A 24,796-nucleotide genomic window follows, 5' to 3' on the forward strand; every position below is an offset into this window, starting at 1 on the left:
AATGTAAAACTGGTGACTCAGGAAACGCTCAAAACATAGACTGTAGGAAGACTCAGTCTTCCTGTACTTAAGTCGGCATTGTGTCTCTTATATTTTATTCCGATGCAATTTCTGTGTTTCATCGTCTATGGGAAGGTCCAAGGGATACAGTAAACCTGCAGAGGTGCATCGGAATGCAAAACTGGTGACACAGGAAACGCTCAAAACAAAGACAGTAGGAAGACTCAGTCTTCCTGTACTTAAGTCGGCATTGTGTCTCTTATATTTAATTCCGATGAAATTTCAGTGTTTCATCGTGAATGGGAAGGTCCAAGGGATATAGTAAACCTGCAGAAGTGCATCGGAAAGTAAAACTGATGACACAGGAAACGCTCAAAACATAGACAGTAGGAACGTTTAGTCTTCCTGTACTTAAGTCGGCATTGTGTCTCTTAAATTTAATTCCGATGCAATTTCTGTGTTTCATCGTCAATGGGAAGGTCCAAGGGATACAGTAAACCTGCAGAGGTGCATCGGAATGTAAAACTGGTGACACAGGAAACGCTCAAAACATGGACAGTAGGAAGACTCAGTCTTTCTGTACTTAAGTCAGCATTGTGTCTCCTATATTTAATTCCGATGCGATTTCTGTGTTTCATCGACAATGGGAAGGTCCAAGGGATACAGTAAACCTGCAGAGGTGCATCGGAATGTAAAACTGGTGACACAGGAAACGCTCAAAACATTGTCCGTACGTAGACTGTTATCTTGTACTTAAGTAGGCATTGTGTCTCTTATATTTAATTCCGATGCAATTTCTGTGTTTCATCGTCAATGGGAAGGTCCAAGGGATATAGTAAACCTGCTGAGGTGCATCGGAAAGTAAAACTGATGACACAGGAAACGCTCAAAAAATCGACAGTAGGAACGCTTAGTCTTCCTGTACTTAAGTCGGCATTGTGTCTCTTGTATTTGATTCCGATGAAATTTCTGTGTTTCATCGTGAATGGGAAGTTCCATGGGATATAGTAATCCTGAAGAGGTGCATCGGAAAGTAAAACTGATGACACAGGAAACGCTCAAAACATAGACAGTAGGAAGACTTAGTCTTCCTGTACTTCAGTCGGCATTGTGTCTCTTATATTTAATTCCGATGCAATTTCTGTTTTTCATCGTCAATGGGAAGGTCCAAGGGATACAGTAAACCTGCAGAGGTGCATCAGAATGTAAAACTGTTGACACAGGAAACGCTCAACACATAGACATTAGGAAGTCTTATTCTTCCTATACTTAAGTTGGCATTGTGTATCTTATATTTAATTCCGATGCAATTTCTGTGTTTCATCATCAATGGGAAGGTCCAAGGGAAACAGTAAACCTGCAGAGGTGTATCGGAATGTAAAACTGGTGACACAGAAAACGCTCAAAACATAGACAGTGGGAAGACTCAGTCTTCCTGTACTTAAGTCGGCATTGTGTCTCTTGTATTTAATTCCGATGAAATTTCTGTGTTTCATCATGGATGGGAAGGTCCAAGGGATATAGTAATCCTGCAGAGGTGCATCGGAATGTAAAACTGATGACACAGGAAACGCTCAAAACATAGACAGTAGGAAGACTTAGTCTTCCTGTACTTCAGTCGGCATTGTGTCTCTTATATTTAATTCCGATGCAATTTTTGTTTTTCATCGTCAATGGGAAGGTCCAAGGGATACAGTAAACCTGCAGAGGTGCATCTGAATGTAAAACTGATGACACAGAAAACGCTCAAAACATAGACAGTAGGAAGACTCAGTCTTCCAGTACTTAAGTCGGCATTGTGTCTCTTATATTTAATTCCGATGCAATTTCTGTTTTTCATCGTCAATGGGAAGGTCCAAGGGATACAGTTATCCTGCAGAGGTGCATCAGAATGTAAAACTGCTGACACAGGAAACGCTCAAAACATAGACAGTAGAAAGACTCAGTCTTCCTGTACTTAAGTCGGCATTGTGTTTCTTATATTTAATTCCGATGCAATTTCTGTGTTTCATCGTCAATGGGAAGGTCCAATGGATACAGAAAACCTGCAGAATTGCATCAGAATGTAAAACTGGTGACACAGGAAACGCTCAAAACATAGACAGTAGGAAGACTCAGTCTTCCTGTACTTAAGTCGGCATTGTGTTTCTTATATTTAATTCCGATGCGATTTCTGTGTTTCATCGACAATGGGAAGGTCCAAAGGATACAGTAAACCGGCAGAGATGCATCGGAATGTAAAACTGGTGACACAGGAAACGCTCAACACATAGACAGTAGGAAGACTCATTCTTCCTGTACTTAATACGGCATTGTGTCTCTTATATTTAATTCCGATGCAATTTCTGTGTTTCATCGTCAATGGGAAGGTCCAAGGAATACAGTAAACCTGCAGAGGTTCATCGGAATGTAAAACTAGAGACACAGGAAACGCTGAAAACATAGACAGTAGGAAGACTCTGTCTTCCTGTACTTCAGTCGACATTGTGTCTCTTATATTTAATTCCGATGCAACTTCTGTGTTTCATCGTCAATGGGAAGGTCCAAGGCATACAGTAAGCCTGCAGAGGTGCATCAGAATGTAAAACTGGTGACACAGGAAACGCTCAAAGCATAGAAAGTAGGGATACTCAGTCTTCCTGTTCTTCAGTCGGCATTGTGTCTCTTATATTTAATTCCGATGCAACTCCTGTGTTTCATCGTCAGTGGGAAGGTCCAAGGGATACAGTAAACCTACAGAGGTGCATCGGAATGTAAAACTGGTGACACAGGAATCGCTCAAAACATAGACAGTAGGAAGACTCAGTCTTTCTGTACTTAAGTCGGCATTGTGTCTCCTATATTTAATTCCGATGCGATTTCTGTGTTTCATCGACAATGGGAAGGTCCAAAGGATACAGTAAACCTGCAGAGGTGCATCGGAATGTAAAACTGGTGACACAGGAAACGCTCAAAACATTGTCCGTACGTAGACTGTTATCTTGTACTTATGTAGGCATTGTGTCTCTTATATTTAATTCCGATGCGATTTCTGTGTTTCATCGACAAGCGGAAGGTCCAAGGGATACAGTAAACCGGCAGAGGTGCATCGGAATGTAAAACTGGTGACACAGGAAACGCTCAAGACATTGACCGTACGAAGACTGTTTTCTTGTACTTAAGTCGGCATTGTGTCTCTTATATTTAATTTCGATGCAATTTTTGTTTTCCATCGTCAATGGGAAGGTCCAAGGGATAAAGGAAACCTGCAGAGGTGCATCGGAATGTAAAACTGGTGACACAGGAAACGCTCAAAGCATAGACAGAGGAAGACTCAGTCTTCCCACACTTAAGTCGGCATAGTGTCTCTTATATTTATTTCCGATGAAATGTCTGTGTTTCATCGTGAATGGGAAGGTCCAAGGGATATAGTAAACCTGCATAGGTGCGTCAGAAAGTTAAACTGATGACACAGGAAACGCTCAAAACATAAACAGTAGGAGGACTTAGTCTTCCTGTACTTAAGTCGGCATTGTGTCTCTAATATTTAATTCCGATGAAATTTCAGTGTTTCATCGTGAATGGGAAGGTCCAAGGGATATAGTAAACCTGCAGAGGTGCATCGGAAAGTAAAACTGATGACACAGGAAACGCTCAAAACATAGACAGTAGGAACGCTTAGTCTTCCTGTACTTAAGTCGGCATTGTGTCTCTTAAATTTAATTCCGATGCAATTTCTGTGTTTCATCGTCAATGGGAAGGTCCAAGGGATACAGTAAACCTGCAGAGGTGCATCGGAATGTCAACCTGGTAACACAGGAAACGCTCAAAACATACAGAGTAGGAAGACTCAGTCTTCCTGTACTTATGTTGGCATTGTGACTCTTATATTTAATTCCGATGCAATTTCTGTGTTTCATCGTCAATGGGAAGGTCCAAGGGATACAGTAAACCTGCAGAGTTGCATCGGAATGTAAAACTGGTGACACAGGAAACGCTCAAAACATAGACAGAGGAAGACTCAGTCTTCTTACACTTAAGTCGGCATAGTGTCTCTTATACTTATTTCCGATGAAATGTCTGTGTTTCATCGTGAATGGGAAGGTCCAAGGGATATAGTACACCTGCAGAGGTGCGTCAGAAAGTTAAACTGATGACACAGGAAACGCTCAAAACATAAACAGTAGGAGGACTTAGTCTTCCTGTACTTAAGTCGGCATTGTGTCTCTTATATTTAATTCCGATGCAATTTCTGTGTTTCATCGTCATTGTGAAGGTCCAAGGGATACAGTAAACCTGCAGAGGTGCATCGGAATGTAAAACTGGTGACACAGGAAACGCTCAAAACAAAGACAGTAGGAAGACTCAGTCTTCCTGTACTTAAGTGGGCATTGTATCTCTAATATTTAATTCCGATGAAATTTCAGTGTTTCATCGTGAATGGGAAGGTCCAAGGGATATAGTAAACCTGCAGAGGTGCATCGGAAAGTAAAACTGATGACACAGGAAACGCTCAAAACATAGACAGTAGGAACGCTTAGTCTTCCTGTACTTAAGTCGGCATTGTGTCTCTTAAATTTAATTCCGATGCAATTTCAGTGTTTCATCGTGAATGGGAAGGTCCAAGGGATATAGTAAACCTGCAGAAGTGTATCGGAAACTAAAACTGATGACACAGGAAACGCTCAAAACATAGACAGTAGGAACGCTTAGTCTTCCTGTACTTAAGTCGGCATTGTGTCTCTTAAATTTAATTCCGATGCAATTTCTGTGTTTCATCGTCAATGGGAAGGTCCAAGGGATACAGTAAACCTGCAGAGGTGCATCGGAATGTAAAACTGGTGACACAGGAAACGCTCAAATTATAGACACTAGGAAGACTCAGTCTTCCTGTACTTAAGTCGGCATTGTGTCTCTTATATTTAATTCCGATGCAATGTCTGTGTTTCATCGTCAATGGGAAGGTCCAAGGGATACAGTAACCTGCAGAGGTGCATCAGAATGTAAAACTGGTGACTCAGGAAACGCTCAAAACATAGACTGTAGGAAGACTCAGTCTTCCTGTACTTAAGTCGGCATTGTGTCTCTTATATTTTATTCCGATGCAATTTCTGTGTTTCATCGTCTATGGGAAGGTCCAAGGGATACAGTAAACCTGCAGAGGTGCATCGGAATGCAAAACTGGTGACACAGGAAACGCTCAAAACAAGGACAGTAGGAAGACTCAGTCTTCCTGTACTTAAGTCGGCATTGTGTCTCTTATATTTAATTCCGATGAAATTTCAGTGTTTCATCGTGAATGGGAAGGTCCAAGGGATATAGTAAACCTGCAGAAGTGCATCGGAAAGTAAAACTGATGACACAGGAAACGCTCAAAACATAGACAGTAGGAACGTTTAGTCTTCCTGTACTTAAGTCGGCATTGTGTCTCTTAAATTTAATTCCGATGCAATTTCTGTGTTTCATCGTCAATGGGAAGGTCCAAGGGATACAGTAAACCTGCAGAGGTGCATCGGAATGTAAAACTGGTGACACAGGAAACGCTCAAATAATGGACAGTAGGAAGACTCAGTCTTTCTGTACTTAAGTCAGCATTGTGTCTCCTATATTTAATTCCGATGCGATTTCTGTGTTTCATCGACAATGGGAAGGTCCAAGGGATACAGTAAACCTGCAGAGGTGCATCGGAATGTAAAACTGGTGACACAGGAAACGCTCAAAACATTGTCCGTACGTAGACTGTTATCTTGTACTTAAGTAGGCATTGTGTCTCTTATATTTAATTCCGATGCAATTTCTGTGTTTAATCGTCAATGGGAAGGTCCAAGGGATACAGGAAACCTGCAGAGGTGTATCAAATGTAAAACTGGTGACACATGAAACGCTCAAATCATAGAAAGTAGGAAGACTCAGTCTTTCTGTACTTAAGTCTGGCCGGCCGAAGTAGCCGTGCGGTTAAAGGCGCTGCAGTCTGGAACCGCAAGTCCGCTACGGTCGCAGGTTCGAATCCTGCCTCGGGCATGGATGTTTGTGATGTCCTTAGGTTAGTTAGGTTTAACTAGTTCTAAGTTCTAGGGGACTAATGACCTCAGCAGTTGAGTCCCATAGTGCTCAGAGCCATTTTTTTTACTTAAGTCGGCATTGTCTGTCTTATATTTAATTCCGATGCATTTTCTGTGTTTCATCGTCAATGGGAAGCTCCACGGGATACAGTAAACCTGCAGAGGTGCATCGGAATGTAAATCTGGTGACACAGGAAACGCTCAAAGCATAGAGAGTAGGAAGACTCAGTCTTCCTGTACTTAAGTCGGCATTGTGTCTCTTGTATTTAATTCCGATGAAATTTCGGTGTTTCATCGTGTATGGGAAGTTCCAAGGGATATAGTAATCCTGCAGAGGTGCATCGGAAAGTAAAACTGATGACATAGGAAACGCTCAAAACATAGACTGTAGGAAGACTTAGTCTTCCTGTACTTCAGTCGGCATTGTGTCTCTTATATTTAATTCCGATGCAATTTCTGTTTTTCATCGTCAATGGGAAGGTCCAAGGGATACAGTAAACCTGCAGAGGTGCATCAGAATGTAAAACTGTTGACACAGGAAACGCTCAACACATAGACATTAGGAAGACTCATTCTTCCTGTACTTAAGTCGGCATTGTGTATCTTATATTTAATTCCGATGCAATTTCTGTGTTTCATCGCCAATGGGAAGGTCCAAGGAATACAGTAAACCTGCAGAGGTGCATCGGAATGTAAAACTAGTGACACAGGAAACGCTCAAAACATAGACAGTGGGAAGACTCAGTCTTCCTGTACTTCAGTCGGCAGTGTGTCTCTTATATTTAATTCCGATGCAATTTCTGTGTTTCATCGTCAATGGGAAGGTCCAAGGGAAACAGTGAACCTGCAGAGGTGCATCGGAATTTAAAACTGGTGACACAGGAAACGCTCAAAACATAGACAGTAGGAAGACTCAGTCTTCCTGTACTTAAGTCGGCATTGTGTCTCTTATATTTATTTCCGATGAAATTTCTATGTTTCATCGTCAATGGGAAGGCCAAGGAATACAGTAAACCTGCAGAGGTGCATCGGAGTGTAAAACCAGTGACACAGGAAACGCTCAAAACATAGACAGTAGGAAGACTATGTCATCCTGTACTTAAGTCGGCTTTGTGTCTCTTATATTTCATTCCGATGCAATTTCTGTGTTTCATCGTCAATGGGAAGGTCCAAGGGAAACAGTAAACCTGCAGAGGTGCATCAGAATGTAAAACTGGTGACACAGGAAACGCTCAAAACATAGACAGTAGGAAGACTTAGTCTTCCTGTACTTCAGTCGGCATTGTGTCTCTTATATTTAATTCCGATGCAATTTCAGTTTTTCATCGTCAATGGGAAGGTCCAAGGGATACAGTAAACCTGCAGAGGTGCATTAGAATGTAAAACTGTTGACACAGGAAACGCTCAACACATAGACATTAGGAAGACTCATTCTTCCTGTACTTAAGTCGGCATTGTGTATCTATTATTTTATTCCGATGCAATTTCTGTGTTTCATCGTGAATGGGAAGTTCCAAGGGATATAGTAATCCTGCAGAGGTGCATCGGAAAGTCAAACTGATGACACAGGAAACGCTCAAAACATAGACTGTAGGAAGACTTAGTCTACCTGCACTTCAGTCGCCATTGTGTCTCTTATATTTAATTCCGATGCAATTTCTGTGTTTCATCGTGAATGGGAAGTTCCAAGGGATATAGTAATCCTGCAGAGGTGCATCGGAAAGTAAAACTGATGACACAGGAAACGCTCAAAACATAGACAGTAGGAAGACTTAGTCTTCCTGTACTTCAGTCGGCATTGTGTCTCTTATATTTAATTCCGATGCAATTTCTGTTTTTCATCGTCAGTGGGAAGGTCCAAGGGATACAGTAAACCGGCAGAGATGCATCGGAATGTAAAACTGGTGACACAGGAAACGCTCAACACATAGACAGTAGGAAGACTCATTCTTCCTGTACTTAAGTCGGCATTGTGTCTCTTATATTTAATTCCGATGCAATATCTGTGTTTCATCGCCAATGGGAAGGTCCAAGGAATACAGTAAACCTGCAGAGGTGCATCGGAATATAAAACTAGTGACACAGGAAACGCTCAAAACATAGACAGTGGGAAGACTCAGTCTTCCAGTACTTAAGTCGGCATTGTGTCTCTTATTTTTATTTCCGATGAAATTTCTATGTTTCATCGTCAATGGGAAAGTCCAAGGGAAACAGTGGACCTGCAGAGGTGCATCGGAATTTAAAACTGGTGACAGAGGAAACGCTCAAAACATAGACAGTAGGAAGACTCAGTCTTCCTGTACTTAAGTCGGCATTGTGTCTCTTATATTTATTTCCGATGAATTTTCTATGTTTCATCGTCAATGGGAAGGTCCAAGGAATACAGTAAACCTGCAGAGATGTATCGGAATGTAAAACTAGTGACACAGGAAACGCTCAAAACATAGACAGTAGGAAGACTCAGTCTTCCTGTACTTAAGTCGGCATTGTGTCTCTTATATTTCATTCCGATGCAATTTCTGTGTTTCATCGTCAATGGGAAGGTCCAAGGGAAACAGTAAACCTGCAGAGGTGCATCGGAATGTAAAACTGGCGACACAGGAAACGCTCAAAACATAGACAGTAGGAAGACTAGGTCTTCCTGTACTTAAGTCGGCATTGTGTCTCTTGTATTTAATTCCGATGAAATTTCTGTGTTTCATCGTGAATGGGAAGGTCCAAGGGATATAGTAAACCTGCAGAGGTGCATCTGAATGTAAAACTGATGACACAGAAAACGCTCAAAACATAGACAGTAGGAAGACTCAGTCTTCCAGTACTTAAGTCGGCATTGTGTCTCTTATATTTAATTCCGATGCAATTTCTGTTTTTCATCGCCAATGGGAAGGTCCAAGGGATACAGTTATCCTGCAGAGGTGCATCAGAATGTAAAACTGCTGACACAGGAAACGCTCAAAACATAGACAGTAGAAAGACTCAGTCTTCCTGTACTTAAGTCGGCATTGTGTTTCTTATATTTAATTCCGATGCAATTTCTGTGTTTCATCGTCAATGGGAAGGTCCAATGGATACAGAAAACCTGCAGAATTGCATCAGAATGTAAAACTGGTGACACAGGAAACGCTCAAAACATAGACAGTAGGAAGACTCAGTCTTCCTGTACTTAAGTCGGGATTGTGTTTCTTATATTTAATTCCGATGCGATTTCTGTGTTTCATCGACAATGTGAAGGTCCAAAGGATACAGTAAACCGGCAGAGATGCATCGGAATGTAAAACTGGTGACACAGGAAACGCTCAACGCATAGACAGTAGGCAGACTCATTCTTCCTGTACTTAATACGGCATTGTGTCTCTTATATTTATTTCCGATGCAATTTCTGTGTTTCATCGTCAATGGGAAGGTCCAAGGAATACAGTAAACCTGCAGAGGTGCATCGGAATGTAAAACTAGGGACACAGGAAACGCTCAAAACATAGACAGTAGGAAGACTTAGTCTTCCTGTACTTCAGTCGGCATTGTGTCTCTTATATTTAATTCCGATGCAATTTCTGTGTTTCATCGTGAATGGGAAGTTCCAAGGGATATAGTAATCCTGCAGAGGTGCATCGGAAAGTCAAACTGATGACACAGGAAGCGCTCAAAACATAGACTGTAGGAAGACTTAGTCTACCTGCACTTCAGTCGCCATTGTGTCTCTTATATTTAATTCCGATGCAATTTCTGTGTTTCATCGTGAATGGGAAGTTCCAAGGGATATAGTAATCCTGCAGAGGTGCATCGGAAAGTAAAACTGATGACACAGGAAACGCTCAAAACATAGACAGTAGGAAGACTTAGTCTTCCTGTACTTCAGTCGGCATTGTGTCTCTTATATTTAATTCCGATGCAATTTCTGTTTTTCATCGTCAATGGGAAGGTCCAAGGGATACAGTAAACCGGCAGAGATGCATCGGAATGTAAAACTGGTGACACAGGAAACGCTCAACACATAGACAATAGGAAGACTCAATCTTCCTGTACTTAAGTCGGCATTGTGTCTCTTATATTTAATTCCGATGCAATATCTGTGTTTCATCGCCAATGGGAAGGTCCAAGGAATACAGTAAACCTGCAGAGGTGCATCGGAATGTAAAACTAGTGACACAGGAAACGCTCAAAACATAGACAGTGGGAAGACTCAGTCTTCCAGTACTTAAGTCGGCATTGTGTCTCTTATATTTATTTCCGATGAAATTTCTACGTTTCATCGTCAATGGGAAGGTCCAAGGGAAACAGTGAACCTGCAGAGGTGCATCGGAATTTAAAACTGGTGACAGAGGAAACGCTCAAAACATAGACAGTAGGAAGACTCAGTCTTCCTGTACTTAAGTCGGCATTGTGTCTCTTATATTTATTTCCGATGAAATTTCTATGTTTCATCGTCAATGGGAAGGTCCAAGGAATACAGTAAACCTGCAGAGATGTATCGGAATGTAAAACTAGTGACACAGGAAACGCTCAAAACATAGACAGTAGGAAGACTCAGTCTTCCTGTACTTAAGTCGGCATTGTGTCTCTTATATTTCATTCCGATGCAATTTCTGTGTTTCATCGTCAATGGGAAGGTCCAAGGGAAACAGTAAACCTGCAGAGGTCCATAGGAATGTAAAACTGGCGACACAGGAAACGCTCAAAACATAGACATTAGGAAGACTCAGTCTTCCTGTACTTAAGTCGGCATTGTGTCTCTTATATTTAATTCCGATGCAATTTCTGTGTTTCATCGTCAATGGGAAGGTCCAAGGGATACAGTAAACCTGCAGAGGTGCATCGGAATGTAAAACTGGTGACACAGGAAACGCTCAAAGCATAGAAAGTAGGGAGACTCAGTCTTCCTGTACCTCAGTCGGCATTGTGTCTCTTATATTTTATTCCGATGCAATTTCTGTGTTTCATCGTCAATGGGAAGGTCCAATGGATACAGAAAACCTGCAGAATTGCATCAGAATGTAAAACTGGTGACAAAGGAAACGCTCAAAACATAGACAGTAGGAAGACTCAGTCTTCCTGTACTTAAGTCGGCATTGTGTCTCTTATATTTAATTCCGATGCAATGTCTGTGTTTCATCGTCAATGGGAAGGTCCAAGGGATACAGTAAACCTGCAGAGGAGCATCAGAATGTAAAACTGGTGACTCAGGAAACGCTCAAAACATAGACTGTAGGAAGACTAAGTCTTCCTGTACTTAAGTCGGCATTGTGTCTCTTATATTTTATTCCGATGCAATTTCTGTGTTTCATGGTCTATGGGAAAGTCCAAGGGATACAGTTATCCTGCAGAGATGCATCAGAATGTAAAACTGCTGACACAGGAAACGCTCAAAACATAGACAGTAGAAAGACTCAGTCTTCCTGTACTTAAGTCGGCATTGTGTTTCTTATATTTAATTCCGATGCAATTTCTGTGTTTCATCGTCAATGGGAAGGACCAATGGATACAGAAAACCTGCAGAATTGCATCAGAATGTAAAACTGGTGACACAGGAAACGCTCAAAACATAGACAGTAGGAAGACTCAGTCTTCCTGTAATTAAGTCGGGATTGTGTTTCTTATATTTAATTCCGATGCGATTTCTGTATTTCATCGACAATGGGAAGGTCCAAAGGATACAGTAAACCGGCAGAGATGCATCGGAATGTAAAACTGGTGACACAGGAAACGCTCAACGCATAGACAGTAGGAAGACTCATTCTTCCTGTACTTAATACGGCATTGTGTCTCTTATATTTATTTCCGATGCAATTTCTGTGTTTCATCGTCAATGGGAAGGTCCAAGGAATACAGTAAGCCTGCAGAGGTGCATCGGAATGTAAAACTAGAGACACAGGAAACGCTGTAAACATAGACAGTAGGAAGACTCTGTCTTCCTGTACTTAAGTCGGCATTGTGTCTCTTATATTTAATTCCGATGCAATTTCTGTGTTTCATCGTCAATGGGAAGGTCCAAGGGATACAGTAAACCTGCAGAGGTGCATCGGAATGTAAAACTGGTGACACAGGAAACGCTCAAAGCATAGAAAGTTGGGAGACTCAGTCTTCCTGTACCTCAGTCGGCATTGTGTCTCTTATATTTTATTCCGATGCAATTTCTGTGTTTCATCGTCAATGGGAAGGTCCAATGGATACAGAAAACCTGCAGAATAGCATCAGAATGTAAAACTGGTGACAAAGGAAACGCTCAAAACATAGACAGTAGGAAGACTCAGTCTTCCTGTACTTAAGTCGGCATTGTGTCTCTTATATTTAATTCCGATGCAATGTCTGTGTTTCATCGTCAATGGGAAGGTCCAAGGGATACAGTAAACCTGCAGAGGAGCATCAGAATTTAAAACTGGTGACTCAGGAAACGCTCAAAACATAGACTGTAGGAAGACTAAGTCTTCCTGTACTTAAGTCGGCATTGTGTCTCTTATATTTTATTCCGATGCAATTTCTGTGTTTCATCGTCTATGGGAAGGTCCAAGGGATACCGTTATCCTGCAGAGGTGCATCAGAATGTAAAACTGCTGACACAGGATACGCTCAAAACATAGACAGTAGGAAGACTCAGTCTCCCTGTACTTAAGTCGGGATTGTGTTTCTTATATTTAATTCCGATGCGATTTCTGTCTTTCATCGACAATGGAAAGGTCCAAGGGATACAGTAAACCGGCAGAGATGCATCGGAATGTAAAACTTGTGACACAGGAAACGCTCAACACATAGACAGTAGGAAGACTCATTCTTCCTGTACTTAAGTCGGCATTGTATCTCTTATATTTAATTCCGATGCAATATCTGTGTTTCATCGTCAATGGGAAGGTCCAAGGAATACAGTAAACCTGCAGAGGTGCATCGGAATGTAAAACTAGTGACACAGGAAACGCTCAAAACATAGACAGTAGGATGACTCTGTCTTCCTGTACTTAAGTCGGCATTGTGTCTCTTATATTTAATTCCGATGCAACTTCTGTGTTTCATCTTCAGTGGGAAGGTCCAAGGGATACAGTAAACCTGCAGAGGTGCATCGGAATTAAAAACTGGTGACACAGGAATCGCTCAAAACATAGACAGTAGGAAGAGTCAGTCTTTCTGTACTTAAGTCGGCATTTGTCTCCTATATTTAATTCCGATGCGATTTCTGTGTTTCATCGACAATGGGAAGGTCCAAGGGATACAGTAAACCTGCAGAGGTGCATCGGAATGTAAAACTGGTGACACAGGAAACGCTCAAAACATTGTCCGTACGGAGACTGTTATCTTGTACTTATGTAGGCATTGTGTCTCTTATATTTAATTCCGATGCGATTTCTGTGTTTCATCGACAAGCGGAAGGTCCAAGGGATACAGTAAACCGGCAGAGGTGCATCGGAATGTAAAACTGGTGACACAGGAAACGCTCAAGACATTGACCGTACGAAGACTGTTTTCTTGTACTTAAGTCGGCATTGTGCCTCTTATATTTAATTTCAATGGAATTTCTGTTTTTCATCGTCAATGGGAAGGTCCAAGGGATAAAGGAAACCTGCAGAGGTGCATCGGAATGTCAACCTGGTAACACAGGAAACGCTCAAAACATACAGAGTAGGAAGACTCAGTCTTCCTGTACTTATGTTGGCATTGTGACTCTTATATTTAATTCCGATGCAATTTCTGTGTTTCATCGTCAATGGGAAGGTCCAAGGGATACAGTAAACCTGCAGAGTTGCATCGGAATGTTACCCTGGTGACACAGGAAACGCTCAAAACATAGACAGAGGAAGACTCAGTCTTCCCACACTTAAGTCGGCATAGTGTCTCTTATATTTATTTCTGATGAAATGTCTGTGTTTCATCGTGAATGGGAAGGTCCAAGGGATATAGTACACCTGCAGAGGTGCGTCAGAAAATTAAACTGATGACACAGGAAACGCTCAAAACATAAACAGTAGGAGGACTTAGTCTTCCTGTACTTAAGTCGGCATTGTGTCTCTTATATTTAATTCCGATGCAATTTCTGTGTTTCATCGTCACTGTGAAGGTCCAAGGGATACAGTAAACCTGCAGAGGTGCATCGGAATGTAAAACTGGTGACACAGGAAACGCTCAAAGCAAAGACAGTAGGAAGACTCAGTCTTCCTGTACTTAAGTCGGCATTGTATCTCTAATATTTAATTCCGATGAAATTTCAGTGTTTCATCGTGAATGGGAAGGTCCAAGGGATATAGTAAACCTGCAGAGGTGCATCGGAAAGTAAAACTGATGACACAGGAAACGCTCAAAACATAGACAGTAGGAACGCTTAGTCTTCCTGTACTTAAGTCGGCATTGTGTCTCTTAAATTTAATTCCGATGCAATTTCAGTGTTTCATAGTGAATGGGAAGGTCCAAGGGATATAGTAAACCTGCAGAAGTGTATCGGAAAGTAAAACTGATGACACAGGAAACGCTCAAAACATAGACAGTAGGAACGCTTAGTCTTCCTGTACTTAAGTCGGCATTGTGTCTCTTATATTTAATTCCGATGCAATGTCTGTGTTTCATCGTCAATGGGAAGGTCCAAGGGATACAGTAACCTGCAGAGGTGCATCAGAATGTAAAACTGGTGACTCAGGAAACGCTCAAAACATAGACTGTAGGAAGACTCAGTCTTCCTGTACTTAAGTCGGAATTGTGTCTCTTATATTTTATTCCGATGCAATTTCTGTGTTTCATCGTCTATGGGAAGGTCCAAGGGATACAGTAAACCTGCAGAGGTGCATCGGAATGTAAAACTGGTGACACAGGAAACGCTCAAAACAAAGACAGTAGGAAGACTCAGTCTTTCTGTACTTAAGTCGGCATTGTGTCTCTTATATTTAATTCCGATGAAATTTCAGTGTTTCATCGTGAATGGGAAGGTCCAAGGGATATAGTAAACCTGCAGAAGTGCATCGGAAAGTAAAACTGATGACACAGGAAACGCTCAAAACATAGACAGTAGGAACGTTTAGTCTTCCTGTACTTAAGTCGGCATTGTGTCTCTTAAATTTAATTCCGATGCAATTTCTGTGTTTCATCGTCAATGGGAAGGTCCAAGGGATACAGTAAACCTGCAGAGGTGCATCGGAATGTAAAACTGGTGACACAGGAAACGCTCAAAACATAGACAGTAGGAAGACTCAGTCTTTCTGTACTTAAGTCAACATTGTGTCTCCTATATTTAATTCCGATGCGATCTCTGTGTTTCATCGACAATGGGAAGGTCCAAGGGATACAGTAAACCTGCAGAGGTGCATCGGAATGTAAAACTGGTGACACAGGAAACGCTCAAAACATTGTCCGTACGTAGACTGTTATCTTGTACTTAAGTAGGCATTGTGTCTCTTATATTTAATTCCGATGCAATTTCTGTGTTTAATCGTCAATGGGAAGGTCCAAGGGATACAGGAAACCTGCAGAGGTGTATCAAATGTAAAACTGGTGACACATGAAACGCTCAAATCATAGACAGTAGGAAGACTCAGTCTTCCTGTACTTAAGTCTGGCCGGCCGAAGTGGCCGTGCGGTTAAAGGCGCTGCAGTCTGGAACCGCAAGTCCGCTACGGTAGCAGGTTCGAATCCTGCCTCGGGCATGGATGTTTGTGATGTCCTTAGGTTAGTTAGGTTTAACTAGTTCTAAGTTCTAGGGGACTAATGACCTCAGCAGTTGAGTCCCATAGTGCTCAGAGCCATTTTTTTTACTTAAGTCGGCATTGTCTGTCTTCCGATGCAATTTCTGTGTTTCATCGTCAATGGGAAGCTCCACGGGATACAGTAAACCTGCAGAGGTGCATCGGAATGTAAATCTGGTGACACAGGAAACGCTCAAAACATAGACAGTAGGAAGACTCAGTCTTCCTGTACTTAAGTCGGCATTGTGTCTCTTGTATTTAATTCCGATGCAATTTCTGTGTTTCATCGTGAATGGGAAGTTCCAAGGGATATAGTAATCCTGCAGAGGTGCATCGGAAAGTAAAACTGATGACACAGGAAACGCTCAAAACATAGACAGTAGGAAGACTTAGTCTTACTGTACTTCAGTCGGCATTGTGTCTCTTATATTTAATTCCGATGCAATTTCTGTTTTTCATCGTCAAAGGGAAGGTCCAAGGGATACAGTAAACCGGCAGAGATGCATCGGAATGTAAAACTGGTGACACAGGAAACGCTCAACACATAGACAGTAGGAAGACTCATTCTTCCTGTACTTAAGTCGGCATTGTGTCTCTTATATTTAATTCCGATGCAATATCTGTGTTTCATCGCCAATGGGAAGGTCCAAGGAATACAGTAAACCTGCAGAGGTGCATCGGAATGTAAAACTAGTGACACAGGAAACGCTCAAAACATAGACAGTAGGAAGACTCAGTCTTCCAGTACTTAAATCGGCATTGTGTCTCTTATATTTATTTCCGATGAAATTTCAGTGTTTCATCGTCAATGGGAAGGTCCAAGGGATACAGTAAACCTGCAGAGGTGCATCGGAATTAAAAACTGGTGACACAGGAATCGCTCAAAACATAGACAGTAGGAAGACTCAGTCTTTCTGTACTTAAGTCGGCATTTGTCTCCTATATTTAATTCCGATGCGATTTCTGTGTTTCATCGACAATGGGAAGGTCCAAGGGATACAGTAAACCTGCAGAGGTGCATCGGAATTAAAAACTGGTGACACAGGAATCGCTCAAAACATAGACAGTAGGAAGACTCAGTCTTTCTGTACTTAAGTCGGCATTTGTCTCCTATATTTAATTCCGATGCGATTTCTGTGTTTCATCGACAATGGGAAGGTCCAAGGGATACAGTAAACCTGCAGAGGTGCATCGGAATGTAAAACTGGTGACACAGGAAACGCTCAAAACATTGTCCGTACGTAGACTGTTATCTTGTACTTATGTAGGCATTGTGTCTCTTATATTTAATTCCGATGCGATTTCTGTGTTTCATCGACAAGCGGAAGGTCCAAGGGATACAGTAAACCGGCAGAGGTGCATCGGAATGTAAAACTGGTGACACAGGAAACGCTCAAGACATTGACCGTACGAAGACTGTTTACTTGTACTTAAGTCGGCATTGTGCCTCTTATATTTAATTTCGATGCAATTTCTGTTTTTCATCGTCAATGGGAAGGTCCAAGGGATAAAGGAAACCTGCAGAGGTGCATCGGAATGTCAACCTGGTAACACAGGAAACGCTCAAAACATACAGAGTAGGAAGACTCAGTCTTCCTGTACTTATGTTGGCATTGTGACTCTTATATTTAATTCCGATGCAATTTCTGTGTTTCATCGTCAATGGGAAGGTCCAAGGGATACAGTAAACCTGCAGAGTTGCATCGGAATGTTAAACTGGTGACACAGGAAACGCTCAAAACATAGACAGAGGAAGACTCAGTCTTCCCACACTTAAGTCGGCATAGTGTCTCTTATATTTATTTCCGATGAAATGTCTGTGTTTCATCGTGAATGGGAAGGTCCAAGGGATATAGTACACCTGCAGAGGTGCGTCAGAAAGTTAAACTTATGACACAGGAAACGCTCAAAACATAAACAGTAGGAGGACTTAGTCTTCCTGTACTTAAGTCGGCATTGTGTCTCTTATATTTAATTCCGATGCAATTTCTGTGTTTCATCGTCACTGTGAAGGTCCAAGGGATACAGTAAACCTGCAGAGGTGCATCGGAATGTAAAACTGGTGACACAGGAAACGCTTAAAGCAAAGACAGTAGGAAGACTCAGTCTTCCTGTACTTAAGTCGGCATTGTATCTCTAATATTTAATTCCGATGAAATTTCAGTGTTTCATCGTGAATGGGAAGGTCCAAGGGATATAGTAAACCTGCAGAGGTGCATCGGAAAGTAAAACTGATGACACAGGAAACGCTCAAAACATAGACAGTAGGAACGCTTAGTCTTCCTGTACTTAAGTCGGCATTGTGTCTCTTAAATTTAATTCCGATGCATTTTCAGTGTTTCATAGTGAATGGGAAGGTCCAAGGGATATAGTAAACCTGCAGAAGTGTATCGGAAAGTAAAACTGATGACACAGGAAACGCTCAAAACATAGACAGTAGGAACGCTTAGTCTTCCTGTACTTAAGTCGGCATTGTGTCTCTTAAATTTAATTCCGATGCAATTTCTGTGTTTCATCGTCAATGGGAAGGTCCAAGGGATACAGTTAACCTGCAGAGGTGCATCGGAATGTAAAACTGGTGACACAGGAAACGCTCAAATTATAGACACTAGGAAGACTCAGTCTTCCTGTACTTAAGTCGGCATTGTGTCTCTTATATTTAATTCCGATGCAATGTCTGTGTTTCATCGTCAATGGGAAGGTCCAAGGGATACAGTAACCTGCAGAGGTGCATCAGAATGTAAAACTGGTGACTCAGGAATCGCTCAAAACATAGACTGTAGGAAGACTCAGTCTTCCTGTACTTAAGTCGGCATTGTGTCTCTTATATTTTATTCCGATGCAATTTCTGTGTTTCATCGTCAATGGGAAGGTCCAAGGGATACAGGAAACCTGCAGAGGTGTATCAAATATAAAACTGGTGACACATGAAACGCTCAAATCATAGACAGTAGGAAGACTCAGTCTTCCTGTACTTAAGTCTGGCCGGCCGAAGTGGCCGTGCGGTTAAAAGCGCTGCAGTCTGGAACAGCAAGTTCGCTACGATCGCAGGTTCGAATCCTGCCTCGGGCATGGATGTTTGTGATGTCCTTAGGTTAGTTAGGTTTAACTAGTTCTAAGTTCTAGGGGACTAATGACCTCAGCAGTTGAGTCCCATAGTGCTCAGAGCCATTTTTTTTTACTTAAGTCGGCATTGTCTGTCTTATATTTAATTCCGATGCAATTTCTGTGTTTCATCGTCAATGGGAAGCTCCACGGGATACAGTAAACCTGCAGAGGTGCATCGGAATGTAAATCTGGTGACACAGGAAACGCTCAAAACATAGACAGTAGGAAGACTCAGTCTTCCTGTACTTAAGTCGGCATTGTGTCTCTTGTATTTAATTCCGATGCAATTTCTGTGTTTCATCGTGAATGGGAAGTTCCAAGGGATATAGTAATCCTGCAGAGGTGCACCGGAAAGTAAAACTGATGACACAGGAAACGCTCAAAACATAGACTGTAGGAAGACTCAGTCTTCCTGTACTTAAGTCGGAATTGTGTCTCTTATATTTTATTCCGATGCAATTTCTGTGTTTCATCGTCTATGGGAAGGTCCAAGGGATACAGTAAACCTGCAGAGGTGCACCGGAATGTAAAACTGGTGACACAGGAAACGCTCAAAACAAAGACAGTAGGAAGACTCAGTCTTCCTGTACTTAAGTCGGCATTATGTCTCTTATATTTAATTCCGATGAAATTTCAGTGTTTCATCGTGAATGGGAAGGTCCAAGGGATATAGTAAACCTGCAGAAGTGCATCGGAAAGTAAAACTGATGACACAGGAAACGCTCAAAACATAGACAGTAGGAACGTTTAGTCTTCCTGTACTTAAGTCGGCATTGTGTCTCTTAAATTTAATTCCGATGCAATTTCTGTGTTTCATCGTCAATGGGAAGGTCCAAGGGATACAGTAAACCTGCAGAGGTGCATCGGAATGTAAAACTGGTGACACAGGAAACGCTCAAAACATAGACAGTAGGAAGACTCAGTCTTTCTGTACTTAAGTCAACATTGTGTCTCCTATATTTAATTCCGATGCGATCTCTGTGTTTCATCGACAATGGGAAGGTCCAAGGGATACAGTAAACCTGCAGAGGTGCATCGGAATGTAAAACTGGTGACACAGGAAACGCTCAAAACATTGTCCGTACGTAGACTGTTATCTTGTACTTAAGTAGGCATTGTGTCTCTTATATTTAATTCCGATGCAATTTCTGTGTTTAATCGTCAATGGGAAGGTCCAAGGGATACAGGAAACCTGCAGAGGTGTATCAAATGTAAAACTGGTGACACATGAAACGCTCAAATCATAGACAGTAGGAAGACTCAGTCTTCCTGTACTTAAGTCTGGCCGGCCGAAGTGGCCGTGCGGTTAAAGGCGCTGCAGTCTGGAACCGCAAGTCCGCTACGGTAGCAGGTTCGAATCCTGCCTCGGGCATGGATGTTTGTGATGTCCTTAGGTTAGTTAGGTTTAACTAGTTCTAAGTTCTAGGGGACTAATGACCTCAGCAGTTGAGTCCCATAGTGCTCAGAGCCATTTTTTTTTACTTAAGTCGGCATTGTCTGTCTTCCGATGCAATTTCTGTGTTTCATCGTCAATGGGAAGCTCCACGGGATACAGTAAACCTGCAGAGGTGCATCGGAATGTAAATCTGGTGACACAGGAAACGCTCAAAACATAGACAGTAGGAAGACTCAGTCTTCCTGTACTTAAGTCGGCATTGTGTCTCTTGTATTTAATTCCGATGCAATTTCTGTGTTTCATCGTGAATGGGAAGTTCCAAGGGATATAGTAATCCTGCAGAGGTGCATCGGAAAGTAAAACTGATGACACAGGAAACGCTCAAAACATAGACAGTAGGAAGACTTAGTCTTACTGTACTTCAGTCGGCATTGTGTCTCTTATATTTAATTCCGATGCAATTTCTGTTTTTCATCGTCAAAGGGAAGGTCCAAGGGATACAGTAAACCGGCAGAGATGCATCGGAATGTAAAACTGGTGACACAGGAAACGCTCAACACATAGACAGTAGGAAGACTCATTCTTCCTGTACTTAAGTCGGCATTGTGTCTCTTATATTTAATTCCGATGCAATATCTGTGTTTCATCGCCAATGGGAAGGTCCAAGGAATACAGTAAACCTGCAGAGGTGCATCGGAATGTAAAACTAGTGACACAGGAAACGCTCAAAACATAGACAGTAGGAAGACTCAGTCTTCCAGTACTTAAGTCGGCATTGTGTCTCTTATATTTATTTCCGATGAAATTTCAGTGTTTCATCGTCAATGGGAAGGTCCAAGGGATACAGTAAACCTGCAGAGGTGCATCGGAATTAAAAACTGGTGACACAGGAATCGCTCAAAACATAGACAGTAGGAAGACTCAGTCTTTCTGTACTTAAGTCGGCATTTGTCTCCTATATTTAATTCCGATGCGATTTCTGTGTTTCATCGACAATGGGAAGGTCCAAGGGATACAGTAAACCTGCAGAGGTGCATCGGAATTAAAAACTGGTGACACAGGAATCGCTCAAAACATAGACAGTAGGAAGACTCAGTCTTTCTGTACTTAAGTCGGCATTTGTCTCCTATATTTAATTCCGATGCGATTTCTGTGTTTCATCGACAATGGGAAGGTCCAAGGGATACAGTAAACCTGCAGAGGTGCATCGGAATGTAAAACTGGTGACACAGGAAACGCTCAAAACATTGTCCGTACGTAGACTGTTATCTTGTACTTATGTAGGCATTGTGTCTCTTATATTTAATTCCGATGCGATTTCTGTGTTTCATCGACAAGCGGAAGGTCCAAGGGATACAGTAAACCGGCAGAGGTGCATCGGAATGTAAAACTGGTGACACAGGAAACGCTCAAGACATTGACCGTACGAAGACTGTTTACTTGTACTTAAGTCGGCATTGTGCCTCTTATATTTAATTTCGATGCAATTTCTGTTTTTCATCGTCAATGGGAAGGTCCAAGGGATAAAGGAAACCTGCAGAGGTGCATCGGAATGTCAACCTGGTAACACAGGAAACGCTCAAAACATACAGAGTAGGAAGACTCAGTCTTCCTGTACTTATGTTGGCATTGTGACTCTTATACTTAATTCCGATGCAATTTCTGTGTTTCATCGTCAATGGGAAGGTCCAAGGGATACAGTAAACCTGCAGAGTTGCATCGGAATGTTAAACTGGTGACACAGGAAACGCTCAAAACATAGACAGAGGAAGACTCAGTCTTCCCACACTTAAGTCGGCATAGTGTCTCTTATATTTATTTCCGATGAAATGTCTGTGTTTCATCGTGAATGGGAAGGTCCAAGGGATATAGTACACCTGCAGAGGTGCGTCAGAAAGTTAAACTGATGACACAGGAAACGCTCAAAACATAAACAGTAGGAGGACTTAGTCTTCCTGTACTTAAGTCGGCATTGTGTCTCTTATATTTAATTCCGATGCAATTTCTGTGTTTCATCGTCACTGTGAAGGTCCAAGGGATACAGTAAACCTGCAGAGGTGCATCGGAATGTAAAACTGGTGACACAGGAAACGCTCAAAGCAAAGACAGTAGGAAGACTCAGTCTTCCTGTACTTAAGTCGGCATTGTATCTCTAATATTTAATTCCGATGAAATTTCAGTGTTTCATCGTGAATGGGAAGGTCCAAGGGATATAGTAAACCTGCAGAGGTGCATCGGAAAGTAAAACTGATGACACAGGAAACGCTCAAAACATAGACAGTAGGAACGCTTAGTCTTCCTGTACTTAAGTCGGCATTGTGTCTCTTAAATTTAATTCCGATGCAATTTCAGTGTTTCATAGTGAATGGGAAGGTCCAAGGGATATAGTAAACCTGCAGAAGTGTATCGGAAAGTAAAACTGATGACACAGGAAACGCTCAAAACATAGACAGTAGGAACGCTTAGTCTTCCTGTACTTAAGTCGGCATTGTGTCTCTTAAATTTAATTCCGATGCAATTTCTGTGTTTCATCGTCAATGGGAAGGTCCAAGGGATACAGTTAACCTGCAGAGGTGCATCGGAATGTAAAACTGGTGACACAGGAAACGCTCAAATTATAGACACTAGGAAGACTCAGTCTTCCTGTACTTAAGTCGGCATTGTGTCTCTTATATTTAATTCCGATGCAATGTCTGTGTTTCATCGTCAATGGGAAGGTCCAAGGGATACAGTAACCTGCAGAGGTGCATCAGAATGTAAAACTGGTGACTCAGGAAACGCTCAAAACATAGACTGTAGGAAGACTCAGTCTTCCTGTACTTAAGTCGGCATTGTGTCTCTTATATTTTATTCCGATGCAATTTCTGTGTTTCATCGTCAATGGGAAGGTCCAAGGGATACAGGAAACCTGCAGAGGTGTATCAAATGTAAAACTGGTGACACATGAAACGCTCAAATCATAGACAGTAGGAAGACTCAGTCTTCCTGTACTTAAGTCTGGCCGGCCGAAGTGGCCGTGCGGTTAAAAGCGCTGCAGTCTGGAACCGCAAGTTCGCTACGGTCGCAGGTTCGAATCCTGCCTCGGGCATGGATGTTTGTGATGTCCTTAGGTTAGTTAGGTTTAACTAGTTCTAAGTTCTAGGGGACTAATGACCTCAGCAGTTGAGTCCCATAGTGCTCAGAGCCATTTTTTTTTACTTAAGTCGGCATTGTCTGTCTTATATTTAATTCCGATGCAATTTCTGTGTTTCATCGTCAATGGGAAGCTCCACGGGATACAGTAAACCTGCAGAGGTGCATCGGAATGTAAATCTGGTGACACAGGAAACGCTCAAAACATAGACAGTAGGAAGACTCAGTCTTCCTGTACTTAAGTCGGCATTGTGTCTCTTGTATTTAATTCCGATGCAATTTCTGTGTTTCATCGTGAATGGGAAGTTCCAAGGGATATAGTAATCCTGCAGAGGTGCATCGGAAAGTAAAACTGATGACACAGGAAACGCTCAAAACATAGACAGTAGGAAGACTTAGTCTTACTGTACTTCAGTCGGCATTGTGTCTCTTATATTTAATTCCGATGCAATTTCTGTTTTTCATCGTCAATGGGAAGGTCCAAGGGATACAGTAAACCGGCAGAGATGCATCGGAATGTAAAACTGGTGACACAGGAAACGCTCAACACATAGACAGTAGGAAGACTCATTCTTCCTGTACTTAAGTCGGCATTGTGTCTCTTATATTTAATTCCGATGCAATATCTGTGTTTCATCGCCAATGGGAAGGTCCAAGGAATACAGTTAACCTGCAGAGGTGCATCGGAATGTAAAACTAGTGACACAGGAAACGCTCAAAACATAGACAGTAGGAAGACTCAGTCTTCCTGTACTTAAGTCGGCATTGTGTCTCTTATATTTCATTCCGATGCAATTTCTGTGTTTCATCGTCAATGGGAAGGTACAAGGGAAACAGTAAACCTGCAGAGGTGCATCGGAATGTAAAACTGGCGACACAGGAAACGCTCAAAACATAGACAGTAGGGAGACTCAGTCTTCCTGTACTTAAGTCGGCATTGTGTCTCTTGTATTTAATTCCGTTGAAATTTCTGTGTTTCATCGTGAATGGGAAGGTCCAAGGGATATAGTAATCCTGCAGAGGTGCATCTGAAAGTCAAACTGATGACACAGGAAACGCTCAAAACATAGACAGTAGGAAGACTTAGTCTACCTGTACTTCAGTCGCCATTGTGTCTCTTATATTTAATTCCGATGCAATTTCTGTTTTTCATCGTCAATGGGAAGGTCCAAGGGATACAGGAAACTTGCAGAGGTGCATCGGAATGTAAAACTGGTGCCACAGGAAACGCTCAAAACATAGACAGTAGGAAGACTCAGTCTTCCTGTACTTAAGTCGGCATTGTGTCTCTTATATTTCATTCCGATGCAATTTCTGTGTTTCATCGCCAATGGGAAGGTCCAAGGAATACAGTAAACCTGCAGAGGTGCATCGGAATGTAAAACTAGTGGCACAGGAAACGCTCAAAACATAGACAGTGGAATGACTCTGTCTTCCTGTACTTAAGTCGGCATTGTGTCTCTTAT

The sequence above is a fragment of the Schistocerca nitens genome, chromosome 3, assembly GCF_023898315.1.
Source record: "Schistocerca nitens isolate TAMUIC-IGC-003100 chromosome 3, iqSchNite1.1, whole genome shotgun sequence".
In the NCBI taxonomy this organism is placed as follows: domain Eukaryota; kingdom Metazoa; phylum Arthropoda; class Insecta; order Orthoptera; family Acrididae; genus Schistocerca; species Schistocerca nitens.